At 45.6% G+C, this 20,487-nt stretch overlaps 6 non-coding genes and 1 pseudogene across 6 annotated transcripts; 1 reads left to right on the top strand and 6 right to left on the bottom strand.

Moving 5' to 3' along the window:
- Positions 1-10,671: 10,671 nt before the first annotated feature.
- Positions 10,672-10,835, bottom strand: LOC135028167 (U1 spliceosomal RNA). The gene has a single exon (XR_010224518.1). It is a non-coding gene; the product is annotated as a U1 spliceosomal RNA (small nuclear RNA).
- A 654-nt stretch (positions 10,836-11,489) lies between these two features.
- On the bottom strand, positions 11,490-11,652 carry LOC135028240 (U1 spliceosomal RNA). The gene has a single exon (XR_010224589.1). It is a non-coding gene; the product is annotated as a U1 spliceosomal RNA (small nuclear RNA).
- Positions 11,653-11,804: 152 nt separating this feature from the next.
- On the bottom strand, positions 11,805-11,968 carry LOC135028202 (U1 spliceosomal RNA). The gene has a single exon (XR_010224551.1). It is a non-coding gene; the product is annotated as a U1 spliceosomal RNA (small nuclear RNA).
- A 674-nt stretch (positions 11,969-12,642) lies between these two features.
- LOC135028329 (U1 spliceosomal RNA) lies at positions 12,643-12,805 on the bottom strand. Its single transcript, XR_010224672.1, has one exon. It is a non-coding gene; the product is annotated as a U1 spliceosomal RNA (small nuclear RNA).
- A 691-nt stretch (positions 12,806-13,496) lies between these two features.
- Positions 13,497-13,638, bottom strand: LOC135028293 (U1 spliceosomal RNA; annotated as a pseudogene).
- A 152-nt stretch (positions 13,639-13,790) lies between these two features.
- On the bottom strand, positions 13,791-13,954 carry LOC135028434 (U1 spliceosomal RNA). Its single transcript, XR_010224744.1, has one exon. It is a non-coding gene; the product is annotated as a U1 spliceosomal RNA (small nuclear RNA).
- Positions 13,955-15,257: 1,303 nt separating this feature from the next.
- Positions 15,258-15,331, top strand: TRNAN-AUU (transfer RNA asparagine (anticodon AUU)). Its single transcript has one exon. It is a non-coding gene; the product is annotated as a tRNA-Asn (tRNA).
- The last annotated feature ends 5,156 nt before the right edge of the window (positions 15,332-20,487 follow it).

The following is a 20,487-nucleotide window of genomic DNA, read 5'->3' as shown; positions in this document are numbered from 1 at the left end:
TAATGTACGTTCGTCGATTGAGGTCTTGATTGGTGTCGTTTGATTGCAGTCTTCTTCTTTGTGCTTTTGCTCATAAATCGTGAGTAAAGCAAACAACGTCCATGGATTTACAAAAAATGTTGGGCTAGCGTGATTTTAAAGTTCCTAGGGAAACTGGGGTACCCATGGCATTGTCCATAAAATCTTGTATATCAGGTCGTCTGCTCTTCTTCTTTCCATCTTTCCGTTGTCGGCCCCTTGGCTCATCAGGTCCTTCGTCTACGTGGGTCTTTGTACCTCGGAGGAAAACATAGAAATGGGTGAAAGACGGACCGTATACTCATTACATCATTACGTCATGGTTTCTAGCATTGGGTCATAAATCAAATCCAGGTTAATTACAGTTTCCTCACTCCTCAAGCTCATCACTTTCGTACTTTGTTTACACCTCATCAAAGCCTGCCCGCATCTAAATATCAATCCAATAGATATAACAACACCTAAGATACACAGGAGAAACTTTCCAACATCCATTATGACTCCTTGAGCCCACTCTCCCAAACCGGAGAACCAATTTCGCGGGTTCAACCATGACACCCAACCAGTCAGCTCATTACCTACAGCAGCAAGGGTGAGATTGTGTTTCCGACGAAATTCCCACTTTAATTGCAGAATATCGTCCATCTTTTGGTCTATGACCTCTACCGGATCCTCGGTGTTATTTGTGATATACGTGCAACACTTTATACCGTACTGTGTTGCCAATGTAACACAATATCCGCCTGTTACTGCTGTAAGGTAATTAAGAACCATCCTATGCTGAACTAGTTCTGTTTTGTAAGCTTGAAGTTCTCTTCCAGTGTATCTAAACGTGTCATCATACATTTCAGTGATATTATCTAACAAATTGGCGAGTGCGGAAATGTATTTATAATTCATCACTCCTCGAGCGGTACGAGTGAAATCTAACGCTACCAGAACCTGAATCCCGGTGGATTCATGGATAAGATCAGAGGCCGGATGCTCTAACCTTTCTGACAGTTGTCTTTTAACAAGGTGCTCGTAGTGAGTGTGAGTATAAGGAGCTTGGGCACCACGGTGTATGTCCTTCATTTTGTCATGTGTTACAGTCATCACTTCAGGCAATACTTTTCCAATATAACACAATCCTTCAGAGTTTGGGGCAAGCCACTTGTACGCCTTTCTCCCGCATATGAAATATGCATCATCGGGGAGAACATAAGGGACGGAGAAGGACATGACCATGTTACAAACCTTCCAGGTGAAATCTCCTGACCCTAATTCTTCCATCTGTCTAATACATGTATCGGTTTGTACGATATGTGCACAGTATCCTGGTGATACCTCTCCAACTTTAGTAATTCTATTTCCTAAGGTATACCTATACCGGAAAGATTTTCCTCTACTGGCTATGTGGCGTACAAGCTCTGTATCTGTAGGCATTCTATCTGCTCTGTGTGAAAAGGTCATGGTAAGGTTGCTCCATGACACTTCCCAATTTCCCGGTTTTCTAGGATTGGAGATGTTAAAACATAAGAGGGACCTATCCACATGGTATTGGTGGAGCTTCAAACTGGGAGGGCTGGAGATGTTAAACCTCCGGTCCACCGGTCTCCCACCACTTAGCTCAAGTACCTCCCCTAACGTTAAAGGAAATGGTACTAGCCCTGATTTGCTGTGACCCTGAGGTACTTGAGAGCATACCCAACAATCTGTTTGGTTCAACACGTTACCCACTAGAGAGTGATAGTCACTCAATGGATGCCGGTCCATATGGATATTAAAACTAGATTGGCATTGCTTTATGCATCCATCTTCAACCAGATTACCACAGAGCCTACAGATACAATTTTCCTCAGCTAACAATCCATCACAATTTCTTCTATCGGATCGTTTTCTGATACTCGCCTTTGCTTGTTGGATTGGTTGATCTTGGAAAACTACGCCTCCATCATCATAATCGGAACCCATTCCAGAACCTCTCTCGACCTCTATGGTACTCTCGCCGGAACAGACTGCTCTGGTCAACATCATGGTTAACATCAAAATCCGGATCACAGTCTCTTTGGGCAAGTCCATCTTTGAGGAGGAAATGGAGAAGAATGAGAAAGGGGAAAAAGAAATATCAAGGGAGAAGGGATGGGAAGTGGAGAAAAACAATAAAAGGGAGAAGGGAGTCGACAACTGCTTTCGATCTTCAAGGCTCAGGTGCCGCCTCAGTCCTCCTGGAACAGACACTCCAGTGATACAACCTCTACCGTCTGTTCCTTATCACGGGACTTCTCTGGGTCAGCAACCTTCTTGCAGTGGGATGAATGGACCCAAGTCTCTCTCTCAGCAACCTTCAATGCTGTGGTGCTAGTCAATAAGACCTGGTATGGTCCTTCCCATCTATCAATAAGACAACCTGAGCGTAGAAAATTTCGTATCATTACATAATCCCCAGGTTCAATGTCATGACAATTACTATCTGGTAAATCAGGAATCACCAACTTCAGATTATCATTTTGACTCCTCAACTGCTTACTCATGTTAATCAAGTACTTTACAGTTACTTCATTGTTACATTTCAAATCATCCTGAGGGTTAATCATGACATGCGGTTGTCGACCAAACAGAATTTCAAAAGGAGACAGATTAAGAGGGGACCTGGGAGTGGTTCTGATGCTATACAAAACAATGGGTAAAGCTTCTGGCCACGTCAATCCTGTCTCTGCCATTACTTTACTCAATTTATTTTTAATAGTGCTGTTCACTCTTTCGACCTTCGCACTCGCCTGTGGACGGTACGGAGTGTGCAGCTTGCTATCAATTCCCATCAACTTACACATTCCTTGAAAGACATCACCTGTAAAATGGGTACCCCTATCACTTTCAATGATTCTAGGGATACCATATCTACATACAAATTCCTGCACAATTTTCTTAGCTGTAAACATAGCGGTATTTGTAGCTGCTGGAAAAGCTTCGACCCAATTCGAGAAAACATCTATACAGACAAGTACATACTTTAAGTTTCTACATGGGGGCAATTGGATGAAGTCAATTTGTATTACTTGGAAAGGGCCGCCGGCAGGTGGGATATGGGAGGGTTCTGTAGGTATTGCCTTTCCAATATTCTTTCTCAGACAGGTAAGGCATGACATTGCTCTTTTACCAGCATGAGAGGAGAATCCTGGGGCGCACCAGTATGCTCTTACCAATTTGCACATCCCCTCCTTGCCTAGATGAGTCAGCCCGTGAGCTGCTTCAGCCAGACATGGAAGGTATGCCCTGGGGGCCACTGGTTTACCATGTCCATCCGTCCAGAGCCCTGAGGGCTCCTGGCCATATCCCTTTGCCTTCCAGACTGCTCTCTCTTGAGTGGAACACAAACTCTGCATCTTCTAGTGGATTGTCACTGATGTCAGGCCTTGCGGTAAAATTTTGGGTCAAATATTCCATACAATCATGTGCATCCTCCTTTGTATAAAATCCTCCTTCCCCATCACTCTCACCTCCCACCCTTTGTGCCTGTCCAGGCACACCTGGGAGAAATGTTGCAGGGTTTAATGCGCTGCATCTCCTTATGGTGATGTTTACTGGGGCCATTAATGCCAATTCCCATCTCGTAAACCTTGCTGATGAGACATGTCTGGTTTGGGCAGAATTTAATAAGGCAGATACTGCATGTGGTGTATGGATTGTGAGGTTGTGGCCTAGCACGACATCTTCGCTTTTCGTCACTAGCAATGCTATCGCCGCAACGCTACGCAAGCATGTGGGGAGGGACCGCGCTACCGTATCTAGCTGAGCGCTGTAGTATGCAACTGGCCTGCTGGCGTCACCGTGTTTTTGTGTTAGTACACCTGCTGCGCACCCAGCACTTTCTGTTCCGTATAGTTCAAAGGGTTTCCCATAGTCTGGCATACCTAGTGCAGGTGCCTGTGTTAGACACTGTTTGAGTCTCTCAAATGCCGTTTCAGATTCGTCTGTATGCGAAATCCGATCAGGTTTGTTTGAGGAGACCATTTCCTGCAGAGGTAGTGCCAATATGGAAAACCCTGGGATCCAATTACGGCAATACCCACACATTCCTAAAAACGTTCTGATCTGTTGCTGGGTTTGTGGTAGTGTCATGTCTCTAATGGCTTGGATTCTATCCGCGGTCAGGTGTCTCAGTCCTTGTGTTAGACAGTGTCCCAAATATTTTACCTTAGCTTGGCATAATTGCAACTTGTCTTTGGAGACCTTGTGACCTGTGTCTGAAAGATGAAACAGGAGCTGTTTCGTATCTTTCAGGGATGCCTCCAATGAATCAGAACACAGTAGTAGATCATCCACATACTGTATCAACACTGATCCACTTTCTGGTTGAAAAGACTGTAAACAATCATGCAAAGCCTGAGAAAATATACTTGGACTATCTATGAAACCTTGGGGTAATCGAGTCCACGTGTATTGGACTCCTCTGTATGTGAATGCAAACAAATATTGACTGTCAGGGTGCAGAGGTACCGAAAAGAAAGCGGAGCAGAGGTCAATAACAGTGAAAAATTTGGCAGTGGGAGGAATTTGCATTAGGATGACAGCTGGATTAGGCACTACGGGGAACTGACTCTCGACTATTTTGTTAATCCCCCTTAGATCCTGCACTAGCCTGTAACCCCTCCCCCCACTCTTTTTAACAGGGAAGATGGGACTATTTGCTGTGCTGGACGTTCTTACTAGAATGCCCTGTTGTAGCAAGCGCTCTATTACGGGAAAAACTCCTAACTCCACCTCTGGCTTCAGAGGATACTGTGGGATTTTTGGAGCTATCCTACCATCTTTTACTTGCACTACTACTGGAGCTACGTTTGCCATTAATCCAGTGTCTTGTCCATCTTTTGTCCAAAGTGAATCTGGTATCTGAGATGTCATCTCTTCTACCTGGGATGGGTTCCTATTTGTCATAATGGAATGTGACATTAATTTTGATGGGGAGTCTAACATATCTCGTACTTCTTGAGCGTGATTCTCAGGTATGTCCAAGAATACACCTTCAGGAGTACAATAAATGACGCAACCCATTTTACATAGTAAGTCTCTTCCCAGGAGATTGGTCGGTGCCGATGCAGCCAGCAAAAAGGAATGCTTGGTGTGCAGAGGCCCTATTGTAATCTCGGCTGGTTTGCTAACAGGGTAGTGCTGGACTACTCCTGTTACTCCTATGGCTGGAACTGTCCTACCAGTGGTTCTCATGCCCACTGTCGAATTTATCACTGACTTGGCCGCCCCTGTGTCTACAAGAAAGTTTAAAGTTTTACCAGCCACATTGATTGCAATCTCTGGTTCGCTTCCAAGACTGGCAATCAATTTAACTGGTTGCAGATTACAGGTATGGCCACACCCCTATTGGGTATGCTGACCGCCCTGAATCCCATTGGCAGCAACTACTTGTGCGGGGGTTAGCTGGGAACTACCAGAGGCATGCCAATCTCTGTTTGGGGGATATCTTTTTGTTTCCCCTGTATGTGGCTCAAAACTCCGCCTCTGTGGACCCTGCTCCCAATGTCGTGTGTGGTGTTGTTGTCTAGGGGGTTGAAAAGATCTTTGTACATTTCTTACTCTACAGTCTCGTGCAAAATGTCCTGGTTTGTTACAAGAAAAACATGTTATCATACTTGCCTTATCCACAGGATTCGGTGGTACATACGCAGGCTGCCTTGTGGTCAGCGCCTGTATACTTACGGACATCAACTTATCACTTTGCGACTCCCTGTGCCTAGTGATGTTTTTGTCGTGATCAACAGCAGCCTCTCTCAAAGTGGACACTGACAGACCTCGCCAGCATGGCTGCGTGGTCTGTACCCTAGCCTTTAATGTTTCTTTCAAACCATCCATCAGTACAGATACTGCTACTTCTCGATGGTTTGGGTTGGTCTTTATGTCTTCTATACCAGTGTATTTTGCCATTTCTGATAATGCCCGGTGGAAATATTCTGCTGCCGTTTCAGACTCCTTTTGTTTAATGGAGAATAGTTTATTCCATTTAGCAACGGCTGGGAAATATTCTTTTAGCTGCAAATTTATCCTTTTTACATTATCCTGGTCGTACACATCTGTAAGTGGTACATCTTTATCTAATAGACAATCAGCTAAGAATTTAACTGAGTCGACACTGGGAGGTAAGCAAGCTCTTAACACTATCTGCCAATCCTTATTATTGGGCTCTAAAGTGTTTCCTAAATCCCTGATGTATTTTTGGCTTGCCACTAAATCCTTTCTGGGGTCTGGGAATTCAGACACTATGGTCCTCAATTCCATTCTAGTTAACGGGCAATACATGGCAATGTTCCTGACGGGTGTGACTCCTGATGCATCTGTTTTCCCATTGGGAACTACTATCACCTTTACAGGAGCAATTCTAACAACTTCATTCTGTGTAGATTCTACAACTTGTGGTACAATTGTTTCAGTGTAATGCATGGTGCCGTACTTACCCGCTGACACGACCTCACCTATCCCTCCGCTAGGGGCCTTCACTAATCTCGTGGGTGGTGCTGTGCCTACTGTGGTCTCTGCTATGGTGGCCGCTAGAGAGAGCGCTGAAATCGTTGCCGAATCGTCTTCTTGTTCACACTCCTGAGGAAGGTTCAAAACAGGGTACAACTTGCACGGGTTAATACTTGCATGAGTTATTTGGTTAACATCATTAACATTTACATTGTTACTAAGAGTTTGTGTTTTACAACCCAGTGCGTTTCTCTCCGCAATCAACTTCTCTCCTGCAATATATGGTGGAGGAGGAGCTGTGGCAATCAACTTCCTGACTGCCCCAGATCCTGCCGCCAGAGCCAAACCTCTCTGTATCTCACCTTCCTGGTGCCATAACTGTAAGTAATCATGATGCTGAATTCGTCTCTTTGATGATTTTACGAGACATATCCTCCTCCTTAAATTTTGTAACACTTCCGGACTGAAGCTACCTATTCTTGGGAACTTGTCTCTGTCTTGAACAGTCATTCTCTCCCATTCATCACATAAAGATTCGGTGTGAATTCCATATTTTTCACACATTACATATCGTGCCGACCCAACTGGTCGGTTCACAGAATCAACCTGAACCAGGGTTGATCGCCCCCTACCTGAGCAACTGGCCCCCATCGTCTGTAGGTGTTGCTTAGTCCTCCTTGGATTTTCTGTATCAAGGTTTTCAGCAAGCCTTTACAGACAACCAAATTACTCCGCAGTAGGCCGGCGGTGGCGGTTTACCGAGTACCCCACTCACTCGCCCACCTCGACCAATACGACCTGATCACACCGACGTGGTGCTGGCGTACTCGATACAGGGCCCCTATGGAACCTTCAGTTTACTGGAACATATGAGGGATACCCGCAGGACACTTACTCTTTCCAGTAAACGTTGGGGTTGTTAGATAGTTCCTGAGTGACCAGCGAACTTCCCTTCCAAAAATAAAAAATTACACAAATCACGTCAGAATGTACAAATAGCGTTTATGACCTTCGTACACAAATAGTACCGGTCAGGTTTACTAATGCACACAATTACGTGCGGTACAATCGTTCAGCACATAAGCAACTAATCTTATGTGCGGAGCGACCAGTGGAATCGAAAATTTCGGCTGCGAATTCCTTCAGCCAGAGCTTAATGGCCTATATGGGTTCTGCACCAACACCCCAGGCGTTGTGCCACTGGACTTTTATAGCGGACCTTTTTACCTTATGACCTCCTGGTCTTGTTCCTTATGACCTCCTGGTCTTGTTACCTTATGACCTCCTGGTCTTGTTACCTTATGGTCCGCTATACTCTAATGCTCAAATATTATTTAACCAGAGATGCCTCCCTGGCCACCGTATATGTCACTTACACGTATGTTCCTTAACGAGTACCCGACTTTCCTTTTGGTTCCACCTTAAAGTTATATAAACTTTTGTATACAAAACACACTCACTCAACACATGTACACTTTTGTTTCTATATCTATTTCTGCGCAGAAATTGTCTTCAGGCCAAGAGTGTTACCAATTAGGAGCAGGATCTGTTAAACTAAATTTCAGATTTTCCAAAAATAGATTTGCGTTATTTACCGCGTCGCGTTATCTACCGCTGTGCGTTACTTATCGCCTTTGCGCCACTTATCGCTTTTGCGCTACTTATCGCTTTTGCGCTAATTCAACTTTATCACAACTTGAGCTACGTGGGCGTAACCAGACGCTACGTTGCGTAATGTACGCTGCGTGCGTCTGCCTTTCGGATTGCGTACGCTAGTCTTTGTTAGCGACACGTGTACGCAATGCAAAGGATCCACCGTAACACAATATATATTTTATCAATGTAGATGATCCCTGATCATCTACCGCAATCCACACTGCACACTGGCTGCCTCGTCTCTCGGACAAGCCGTGTGTTGTTCTATTCTTTAACTATTACCTCTATTTATTAAATAACAGCAAATCTCCTTTTAGCACTTTCTATCAACTATAAAATTTGGCAAACAGGAATAGTGATATACGAAAAATGGAACAGAAATGCAGATATATGCGTGCGTACGCAAGACAAAAGACAAATAAACAGTTTTTAAAAGACAAGCGTTTTGTTCTTACTTCCGGTTACCGGATTCCTTCAGCACTCTTTACCTAAGTGAAGCAGACGCTTATCCCGTCAGCAACTGCGAGACAACCTCCCACCCTTTTGCTGGGGGATAATGTCTGCTGATCTACCTAGTGCAGATGTGAAAAGGATCGGACGAGTCCCCAATTGACAATGCTAAATTCCTATGTCGTATAAACAACCCTTATGAAGCTAAGAACACTGTACGCTGTTTACTTAAGAAATACCGTAATGGTACGCTATTTGCGTAACGATCGCTCAGCCGTAGGCGAGACGCTCAAGCGTCACGTTCGCTCACGGCCCAGCGATCACAGGACACGTTATTGGTTATGTCTAGGGGAATGATTCGCTATGGCGTAGCATACACTCGAGACCACGAGGAGGTCACCAGCGATGCAGACGCTCACAACACTATACCTTGATATTAAACCTTATACCGACGAAACACACAGAATACCTTTAATGTGAGTACAGGGTGTAAATGCAACTTTGTGTAGCCTGACTACCTACAAAGCTGTTTGAGCGTCACCGACGCTCAAGTGAACACTTAACACTATAGTAAATACACAGATACTGTTTTAGGGTTCCAAAGCCTATTATCTGTATTATATCTAGTATACTTGTAAAAGAGTAACACAGTACAAATGATACACTACAATATAACAAAGACTTCCTAACCAAACACCTAACTAAGGGATAAACTACAATACTATCCTGGCCTAACACAATACAATACAATACTATAAAGTTTAGTCTAGGGGAGTTACGAGAGAAAAGAGAAAATAGAGAGAGAGAAATAGACACAGAGGGAGAGAGAGGAATTGGCTCACAGAAAGACAATGATTACGGAGAGAACTTACGCACAAAGGGTATGATCGCCTGCGCCTCGATATCCAGCTCCCGATTATCAGCAGATAACCGTTGATGAGAGAGTGAGAGCTGGATGTGGTCGGCCTGCCTATTTATGCCCCACACACAATGCAATCTCCTGGTCCTACAATCCTTCAGTTTATTGGACACAGGAATTCGGCCCTGTACTGTAACCAAAGGTCATAGGTTGATTCATACAGGTGGGCTGTGCTGAGTTTAAACGGCTCAGGTGGGTGGGAAACTGGGTTTCCCGCCGCATACCTGAGTATGGGTAAATAATAGAAATGGACATAAACTTCTTATGTTCATAACTATTCGCACGAGCGATTAATACGCTCCAAACCAACACCGGAATATTGCTAATTAAATACTCTTCCGATGGGTACCAAATACTGCTGTATGACTCCTGTTAGACCCTTCGTGCAATACAAAGAGGGACTCCTCCGCTCAGGGACATTCTATCTAAACCAAACTTACAGAAACTATTGAGGGGAACATGATCTATAAACGACATTAATTGTGAACTTTTGTAACGAATGAGTCGCACGCTACGATCACATAAACTCTACCGTAAATGCGCATACTGCGCGTGCGAGTGCACGCTATTGCGGGTATGCGCTTCCACGGGAGAGCATACGCATGCGCAGCACGGACCCGTGTGCGGTGCAAATATGGCAGTGTGCATTGAGACATTTTTCTGACTTCGACACTACAGTAACATAGTAATATAGTAACATATAGTAACATAGTTTTTGAGGTTGAATAGAGGCAAATTGCCCATCGTGTTCAACCTGTTTTAAGTTGTGATGATTCTACATACTTGCTGAATAATGTTTTATGACAAGTTAGCTACTACAACTCATGTTACCCCCGGATTAACCATGTTGATATTTTAAGTATTATAACCTTGGATAGCTTTTTCATTCAGAAATGTATCCATTCCTTTTTTAAATCCAATTACAGAGTCCGCCATTACCACCTTCCCTGGCAGGGAATTCCACATCCTGATTGCCCTAACAGTGAAGATCATAGTATCTCACCTGGCAGGTAAGTAGGAGTTGGGCCAGAGCTGTGGAGGATTGCTGCTCGGGCACCCCCTGTCAAGTGAAGGAGATCCAACTGAGGCAGCACAAGGGAACTCTCGAAAGAAGAACAAGGCTAGAGGAAGATCTGAGACAAAGAAATCTGACTTTTACCAGAGCTGACCAGAGGAAAGCACAAACACAGTCCCCCACTACCACAAATAATGCAGTCGAGTTTCCCACATTTGGGGAAATCACAGGGGTCAGCATACCCAGAATGCAATGAATGAACCTCACCCTGGGAGAACAATCTTCATGACCATGGTATCGCCTATGCAAAATAAGTATGATTTGGGATAGGGCTGGGGAGGGCAGCTGCTCAGGCACATCTCTGTCAAGTATAGGAGATTCAACTGAGGCAGCACAAGGGAACTCTCATCTGGGGACAACAACTGCAGGGAGAACACATATTTTCAGATGAACATGGGAGGGCAGAAGGCTGCCTAATACTGAAGCACCCCAAACAACAAACCAAATGCAACAACTAGTACAAGCATTCCTGGGGGAAGTTCTGCAGAAGACGGATTTGCATACGGTGATGTCATCCAAGCAGTGGGCCAAAGTTGGCTGGAACCCTCATCTGCATATGAAAAGAGAAAAGGGGTATGCAGGGCATGGCGGCCTTTTGCGGCGCTTGGATGACCCTTAGTTCGCATTAAACACCCCCACCCTCCTACGGTGTGGGGCTCATGTTGACAATGCCCCAGCCCCTGAAGCATTCAAGCTGATTTCTTACAGCAGCTTGGCACTGTAACAGCTCCAGAGCTGCTCTGTAAGGCAAGTAAAAGGGTGTGTAGTTTGCATTGTGCATTGGAAGGCACAAAGTAAGCAGACAGGAGGAGAAGTCAGGATAGTACACAAGGGTATAAAAGGGAGGGGCTCAAGAAAAAAGAAGTGGAAACAGACAGCAAACTAGGCTGGAGAGAGACCTGAGACAAAGAGATCTGAATTATACGAGAGCCGACCAGGGGAAACACAAATTATGCAGTCAAGTTTCCCACATTTGGGGAAATCGCAGGGGCAGCACACCCAGAGTGCAATGGGTGAGCCTTGCCCTGGGAGAAGCACCTTCATGATCATAGTATCTCACCTGGCAGGTAAGTAGGTGTTGGGCTTGAGCTGGGGAGGGTCGCTGCTCGGGCACCCCCCTGTCAAGTGAAGGAGATCCAACTGAGGCAGCACAAGGGAACTCTCGAAAGAAGAACAAGGCTAGAGGAAGATCTGAAACAAAGAAATCTGACTTTTACCAGAGCTGACCAGAGGAAAACACAAACACAGTCCCCCACTACCACAAATAATGCAGTCGAGTTACCCACATTTGGGGAAATCGCAGGGGTCAGCATACCCAGAATGCAATGAATGAACCTCACCCTGGGAGAATAATCTTCATGACCATGGTATCTCCTATGCAAAATAAATATGATTTGGGATAGGGCTGGGGAGGGCCGCTGCTCAGGCACATCTCTGTCAAGTAAAGGAGATTCAACTGAGGCAGCACAAGGGAACTCTCATCTGGGGACAACAACTGCAGGGAGAACACATATTTTCAGATGAACATGGGAGGGCAGAAGGCTGCCTAATACTGAAGCACCCCCAAACAACAAACCAAATGCAACAACTAGTGCAAGCATTCCTGGGGGAAGGCCTGCCGCAGATGGATTTGCATATGGTGATGTCATCCAAGCAGTGGGTCAAAGTTGGCTTCAACCCTCGTCTGGATATGAAAAGAGAAAAGGGGCGTGCAGGGCATGGCGGCCTTTTGCGGCGCTTGGATGACCCTTAGTTTGCATTAAACACCCCCACCCTCCTTCGGTGTTGGTCTCATGTTGGCCATGCCCCAGCCCCTGAAGCATTCAAGCTGATTTCTTGCAGCAGCTTGGCACTGTAACAGCTCCAGAGCTGCTCTGTAAGGCAAGTAAAAGGGTGTGGGCCCTGCAGCACTACCTGTAGTTTGCATTGTGCATTGGAAGGCACAAAGTAAGCAGAGAGGAGGAGAAGTCAGGATAGTGCACAAGGGTATAAAAGGGAGGGGCTCAAGAAAAAAGAAGTGGAAACAGACAGCAAACTAGGCTGTAGAGAGACCTGAGACAAAGAGATCTGAATTATACGAGAGCCGACCAGGGGAAACACAAATTCTGCAGTCAAGTTTCCCACATTTGGGGAAATCGCAGGAGCAGCACACCCAGAGTGCAATGGGTGAGCCTTGCCCTGGGAAAAGCACCTTCATGATCATAGTATCTCACCTGGCAGGTAAGTAGGAGTTGGGCTAGAGCTGGGGAGGGTCGCTGCTCGAGCATCCCCCTGTCAAGTAAAGGAGATTCAACTGAGGCAGCACAAGGGAACTCTCATCTGGGGACAACAACTGCAGGGAGAACACATATTTTCAGATGAACATGGGAGGGCAGAAGGCTGCCTAATACTGAAGCACCCCCAAACAACAAACCAAATGCAACAACTAGTGCAAGCATTCCTGGGGGAAGGCCTGCAGCAGATGGATTTGAATATGGTGATGTCATCCAAGCAGTGGGTCAAAGTTGGCTTCAACCCTCGTCTGCATATGAAAAGAATAAAGGGGTGTGCAGGGCATGGCGGCCTTTTGCGGCGCTTGGATGACCCCTAGTTCGCATTAAACACCTCCACCCTCCTTCGGTGTGGGGCTCATGTTGGCTATGCCCCAGCCCCTGGAGCATTCAAGCTGATTTCTTGCAGCAGCTGGGCACTGTAACAGCTCCAGAGCTGCTCTGTAAAGCAAGTAAAAGGGTGTGGGCCCTGCAGCACTACCTGTAGTTTGCATTGTGCGTTGGAAGGCACAAAGTAAGCAGACGGGAGAAGTCAGGATAGTGCACAAGGGTATAGAAGGGAGGGGCTCAAGAAAAAGTAGTGGAAACAGACAGCAAACTAGGCTGGAGAGCGACCTGAGACAAAGAGATCTGAATTATATGAGAGCCGACCAGGGGAAACACAAATTATGCAGTCAAGTTTCCCACATTTGGGGAAATCGCAGGGGCAGCACACCCAGAGTGCAATGGGTGAGCCTTGCCCTGGGAGAAGCATCTTCATGATCATAGTATCTCACCTGGCAGGTAAGTAGGAGTTGGGCTAGAGCTGGGGAGGGTCGCTGCTCGGGCACCCCCCTGTCAAGTGAAGGAGATCCAACTGAGGCAGCACAAGGGAACTCTCGAAAGAAGAACAAGGCTAGAGGAAGATCTGAGACAAAGAAATCTGACTTTTACCAGAGCTGACCAGAGGAAAGCACAAACACAGTCCCCCACTACCACAAATAATGCAGTTGAGTTTCCCACATTTGGGGAAATCACAGGGGTCAGCATACCCAGAATGCAATGAATGAACCTAACCCTGGGAGAACAATCTTCATGACCATGGTATCTCCTATGCAAAATAAGTATGATTTGGGATAGGGCTGGGGAGGGCCGCTGCTCAGGCACATCTCTGTCAAGTAAAGGAGATTCAACTGAGGCAGCACAAGGATCTCTCATCTGGGGACAACAACTGCAGGGAGAACACATATTTTCAGATGAACATGGGAGGGCAGAAGGCTGCCTAATACTGAAGCACCCCCAAACAACAAACCAAATGCAACAACTAGTGCAAGCATTCCTGGGGGAAGGCCTGCCGCAGATGGATTTGCATATGGTGATGTCATCCAAGCAGTGGGTCAAAGTTGGTTCAAACACCTTTGCAAAGTTCTATAAGTTTGATACCCTGGCTGTGGAGGACCTCCTGTTTGCTCAATCGGTGCTGCAGAGTCATCCGCACTCTCCTGCCCGTTTGGGAGCTTTGGTATAATCCCCATGGTCCTTACGGAGTCCCCAGCATCCTCTAGGACGTAAGAGAAGATAAGATTTTAAACCTACCGGTAAATCTTTTTCTCGTAGTCCGTAGAGGATGCTGGGTGCCCGTCCCAAGTGCGGTCTACTTCTGCAAGACTTGTATATAGTTATTGCTTACATAAGGGTTATATGTTAGTTTTCATCGGTCTTGGACTGATGCTATGTTGTTTTCATACTGTTAACTGGGTAGTATATCACAAGTTATACGGTGTGATTGGTGTGGCTGGTATGAATCTTGACCTTGGATTAACAAAAATCCTTTCCTCGTACTGTCCGTCTCCTCTGGGCACAGTTTCTCTAACTGAGGTATGGAGGAGGGGCATAGAGGGAGGAGCCAGTGCACACCCAGATCTAAAGTCTTTCTTAAAGTGCCCATGTCTGCTGCGGAGCCCGTCTATCCCCCATGGTCCTTACGGAGTCCCCATCATCCTCTACGGACTACGAGAAAAAAAAATTACCGGTAGGTTTAAAATGTTATTTTTTTCTCTGCAACCCACTGCTAAATTGTGCTTCCTAGCTGTTTTTTATAAAATCACTTAATTAAATCTAACTCTGATTACGTCAGAGAAGGCCAGGTACCCTACACCATAAGAGGGGGTTTGAAATTTTGACTTGTCTACTTAAAGATCACCAAAATCTGATGACAAGGTCAATTACATCCCTGGGTGGGATTGAACCACCAACCTTTTGGTTAATAGCCCATGTAAGTGCAAGAAATCCTGAAGCACTCACTCATCATGGGAAAGTACCAATGTGTTTCTTACAAAAATTCTCCAGATTATTGACTTTTTAAAGTTTTTCTAGGAAACGTTCTAGATGAATGATTATTAGCCTTTGTCAGTATTGACTTTTGCAAGGTGTCTCTGTGGCGCAATCGGTTAGCATGTTTGGCTATTAACCAAAAGGTTGGTGGTTCAATCCCACCCAGGGATGTAATTGACCTTGTAATCAGATTTTGGTGATCTTTAAGTAGACAAGTCAAAATTTCAAAAACCCCCCTTATGGTGTAGGGTACCTGGCCTTCTCTGATGTAATCAGAGTTAGATTTGATTAAGTGATTTTATAAAAAAACAGCTAGGAAGCACAATTTAGCAGTGGGTTGCAGAGAAAAAAAAATATGCTGGCAGAAAAGTCCAATTGAGTGATTAAACAGCTCTTCATTTTCTGATTTTATGTTTATGCTAACAAATTTGCTCTCTGAAAAGTGTCCACAAAGCCAAGTCTCTGATTAACACCTTTGTAGGAATGGTTTTTCACCTATTACTGAAATAAACTTGCTTCATTGGAAAGGCATCAAAGATGCATCCTCATTTCAATGTCTACTGAAATAATACAGGTTGACACCAGGAAACGTCACTGCATCCTTGCTGCTTCCTCACGGGGAAGTCTGTTTAATGTGAAAACAAGGTGATATCTAATCAGCACACAGGTAAGGAATTAAGAAAATCTTTCTTTATGGGTGAAGATGTTTCTCACAAATTGTTGTCCCAATGCATCATTGAAATTCAAGATGGAAGATGATTTTCATATATCACTTGTACATTTTGCATTGCTCTTCTGGTGACAATGTAGTTTGTTTTTGTCAATTACCATTTCAGTAATAGGGTAAAGAAAATTAAGTGAATTTTTTAAAGAAAACAATGCTGTCAATATACTATTAAAACAAATTAAAATGATAAAAGTTATTGTACTTTAAGTAAAAATAAAAGAGCCAAAATATCAATCCCAGTTTTTGATTACTTTAATTATAAAAAAAAAAATGCACATAGCAGTGGATAGTTTCGATCAATCGACCTCTGGGTTATGGGCCCAGCATGCTTCCATTGCACTACTCTGCTGCTCATGGAAGTGTAAGAGATCCTGAAGACTAAATTGATTAAAGGCCTAAAAGTACTGGACTATAAGGAAAGACTTACTAGGCTGAATATTTATACACTAGAAAAGAGGTGCCTAAGAGGAGATATTATTAATATCTTCAAATATGTAAAGATACATAACAAAGAGTTATCAGAGGAATTATTTATTAAAAGAACACGTGGTCACTCGCTGCGACTGGAGGAAAGTTCAGAACGCAATGGAGGAAAGGTTTCTTCACTGTTAGGGCAATCAGGATGTGGAATTCCCTGCCAGGGAAGGTGGTAATGGCGGACTCTGTAATTGGATTTAAAAAAGGAATGGATACATTTCTGAATGAAAAAGCTATCCAAGGTTATAATACTTAAAATATCAACATGGTTAATCCGGGGGTAACATGAGTTATAGTAGCTAACTAGTCATAAAACATTATTCAGCAAGTATGTAGAATCATCACAACTTAAAACAGGTTGAACACGATGGGCAATCTGCCTCTATTTAACCTCAAAAACTATGTTACTATGTTATTGTAGTATACAGAACACCACAATGCAATGAGCAGTGATAGTGAGCACTGATGAGGATACTAGAACTGACACTGAGCAGCAAGATGCAGCACTGGACTATTAGTAATGTACTGTAGTATGCTGAGCACCACAATGCAGCACAAGACAATGAGCAGTGATACTCAGCACTGATGAGGATACTACTGAGAACTGACACTGAGCAGGAGAGACACACTACTAGTATTACTGAGCAGCAATAAGTAACCACTGATACTGAGCACTGATATTGAGATTTCCACTGAGAGAACATAGCCACGTCCTCTCCGCTCTCTCTTCAATGCACGAGTAAAAATGGCAGCAACGCGCAGCTCTTTATATGGAATCCGAATCTCGCGAGAATCCGACAGCGGGATGATGACATTTTCCCTTGTTCAGGTTTTCCGAGTCAGGCGGGAACAACCGAGCCTGCCTCGGACCAGTGTAAACCACGTGGAGTTCGTGGGGTATTCGGTTCTCGGAGAACCGAACCCGCTCCTCTCTACCTTATACCCATCAATTTTTTTATTTTCAATCTAAGCCCCTGCAGTTTTCTGTAAGCATCTGCTTCGCTATGATGATCAACAAGTCACAAGGGCAAACACTCAGGGTTTGAGGCGTAGATCTTAGGACCAGCTGCTACAAGCATGGCAGAGGTGTCACTATCACTGGTGACACCCAGAGAGGTGGCGAGGGAGATTGTAATGCAGTGCGCGCAGATAAGCAGCGCAATGGTAAAAAGGAGGCATGGTTTCATAGGTAGGGGCGTGGCCTGGTGGCCTGAATCTACATTTTGTTGCTCCGGGTGTCCCGGGGGTTGGGGGCTGCACCCGGGGACTAGTGTGTGAGCGGTGCTGGCTCCTGCACAGTGACAGGGCATGGCCACCCAGCATGACGCCTCCCTTCTTGACCATGCTGTAATTGCAGTCGCACTGCAGTTCAGCGTGATCATAAAAAATGGTGTAGGCTCCTGCTGGTGCAGACTGTATGTGCGCGCAGGAAGCCGCCACCATTTTTGTGATCACAGCGGCTGAATGTGATGTCATACAGCCGCTGTGACCACGCCCCCTGTGTCTCCTCCGTTGCAGACCCCATTTTGAAGCCTTGCCCCCGCACCGCTCCATCCCTGACTTGGAAATGGAGTGTTGCTGACCCACCTCTCCCCCCCTTCCCCGCCCCGATTGACAGGCAGAGGCGATCACATTCTCTGCGGGGTGCCGCAGAAAATGCAGGCACATGCGTATGCTCTTAGCAATTTTTGCAGTTGGATCGCTTATTGTGATTGCAATCCAACCTGAATCAGGCCCTATTACCTATCACAATGCGCTGCGGGCAGTACAAAATTGGGTTAATATAGGAGAAAAACCCCCAGACCTGTGCTCCTTAACTGTACCTGGTGGCTAGTGGAGCGGCTGCCCAGTAATCAGTGTCCACCGCAGTGCGCACACGGCCCACCCCCTACGGCCTCGCTCCCCTTCATCAGCGGCCTCGTGATCCGGAAGGGTGGTGTGTGTGTGACTGACCTTAGGATGAAACCGGAGCCTCCGCTGCAGTGACCCAGCAACCAGGGCACGGGAGTATATAGCGCCGCTGGGAGTGATGAAGCTGCAGTAAAGATGTCTATTAGACCTAGCCTGCTGCAGCCCTTGTAGATTCTCATAAAACAAGTTCTTCTTTTCTTGTCAAAATTAATAGCTAAGAATAGGCTGCCTGAGGCAGGCCCCTGTTAATTGGCCTGCTACTGAAGGCACCAACTACAAACTGAGCTCCCTGTTCATGGAAGCGGGGTTATAGAGGAGAATGCACTGAGCTTCTTGGGAACAGTCAAAAGCTTTGAGCCGGTTGGTGCCTCAGATCAAGATCCTACTCTACACCCCAATGTGAATCCTTGTGGAGTCCAGTGTACCCCACAGAAGAAATTAATGTGTCACACCCATTGGCAGCAACCTTAGAATAGCTGCTGACGGGCACAATTGAGAAAGGAAGGGGGGGGGGGACATTTGAATCCAGCACATAGATGCAATTCAAATATGTAATTTGTACCTTCCTATTTTAAAATATAATGGATGAACCTCACCCTGTGAGAACAATCTTCATGATCAAGAGATCTAATATGTAAAATAAGTATGAGTTGGGATAGGGCTGGGGAGGGTGGCAGCTCGGGCAGCCCCTCCCCCGTCAAGTTAAGGAGATTCAACTGAGGAAGCACAAGGGAACTCTCGTCTGGGGACAACAACTGCAGGGAGACCACATCTTTTCAGATGAACATGGGAGGGCGGAAGGCTGCCTAATACTGAAGCACCATCAAATATCAAACCATATCCAACAACTAGTACAAGCATTCCTGGGGGAAGGTCTGCAGCAGACGGATTTGCATACGGTGATGTCATCCAAGCAGTGGGCCAAAGTTGGCTGGAACCCTCATCTGCATATAAAAAGAGAAAAGGGGCATGCAGGGCATGGCGGCCTTTTGCAGTGCTTGGATGACCCCTAGTTCGCATTAAACACCCCCACCCTCCTTTGGTGTGGGGCTCATGTTGGCCATGCCCCATCCCCTGAAGCATTCATGCTGATTTCTTGCAGCAGCTGGGCACTGTAACAGCTCCAGAGCTGCTCTGTAAGGCAAGTAAAAGGGTGTGGGCCCTGCAGCACCACCTGTAGTTCGCATTGTGCGTTGGAAGGCACAAAGTAAGCAGACGGGAGGAGAAGTCAGGATAGTACACAAGGGCATCCTTTTCTCTTAGTCCGTAGAGGATGCTGGGGTCACATTAAGAACCATGGGGTATAGACGGGATCCGCAAGAGACATGGGCACTTTAAGACTTTCAAAGGGTGTGAACTGGCTCCTCCCTCTATGCCCCTCCTCCAGACTCCAGTTATAGGAACTGTGCCCAGGGAGACGGACATTTCGAGGAAAGGATTTATTGTTAAACTAAGGTGAGCATCTTACCAGCTCACACCTTAAGCATGCCGCAGAACGTGGCATTCAACAGAACACAAGCCAACGGCATGAACAATTGCAGCAAAAAGCTGACCAGAACCGTAACACAACATGTGTATAACCACAAGTAATAACTGCAGACACAGTATGGACTGGGACGGGTGCCCAGCATCCTCTACGTACTAAGAGAAAAGGATTTACCGGTAGGTATTAAAATCCTATTTTCTCATACGAACTAGAGGATGCTGGGGTCACATTAAGAACCATGGGGTTATACCAAAGCTCTTGAACGGGTGGGAGAGTGCGTACGACTCTGCAGCACCGAATGACCCAACTTGAGGTTATCATCAGCCAAGGTATCAAACTTGTAAAACTTAGCAAAAGTGTTTACTAAATAGCTGCTCGGCAAAGTTGCAATGCCGAGACTCCCCGACCAGCTGCCCAGGATGAACCCACCTTTCTAGTAGAATGGGTCTTCACCTAATTCAGTAACGGCAATCCTGCCGTGGAATGAGCATGCTGAATCTTACCACAGATCCAGCGCATAATGGTCTGCATGGAAGCAGGACACCCAATCATGTTGGGAGCATACAGGACAAACAGAGCCTCTGTTTTCCTAATCTGAACCGTTCTGGTGACATAAATTTTCAAAGTTCTGACCACAGCCAGAGACTTTGACTCAACGAAGGTGTCAGTGGCCAAAGGCACCATGTGGAAAGATGAACCACCTTCGGCAGAAATTGTTGACGTGTC

Source organism: Pseudophryne corroboree, unplaced genomic scaffold (genome assembly GCF_028390025.1).
Source record: "Pseudophryne corroboree isolate aPseCor3 unplaced genomic scaffold, aPseCor3.hap2 scaffold_475, whole genome shotgun sequence".
NCBI lineage: Eukaryota > Metazoa > Chordata > Amphibia > Anura > Myobatrachidae > Pseudophryne > Pseudophryne corroboree.
The sequence above is the reverse complement of the archived record's forward strand: the minus strand, read 5'-3'. Positions and strand labels throughout refer to the sequence as shown.